This window comes from Bemisia tabaci, chromosome 9 (genome assembly GCF_918797505.1).
Source record: "Bemisia tabaci chromosome 9, PGI_BMITA_v3".
In the NCBI taxonomy this organism is placed as follows: Eukaryota; Metazoa; Arthropoda; class Insecta; order Hemiptera; family Aleyrodidae; genus Bemisia; species Bemisia tabaci.
Window position 1 is genome coordinate 1,529,592 of NC_092801.1, and position 264 is coordinate 1,529,855.

Below are 264 nucleotides of genomic sequence, written 5' to 3' on the forward strand. Positions count from 1 at the left end.
CGCTCAAGGCCGGACCTAAGGGGCGGCAGCTTTGCCGCTCCCGTCAAGCGTCAACTCCCTTCCTTCATACATTTTGCCGCTCATCTTTTCACTTCGCTCCGTCTCTGTCTCCATTTTGGGCGCTTCAGGGTACCAGATGCGCCCTTTCCAGCCGTTCGACTCCCCCGATGTAACATGTACTATACTACATACCGTTTTGCCTTATGGGTAATGACGCCATTCTGGTACACCCGGGAAAATTTGATTTTTTTCTGCATCTGGTAT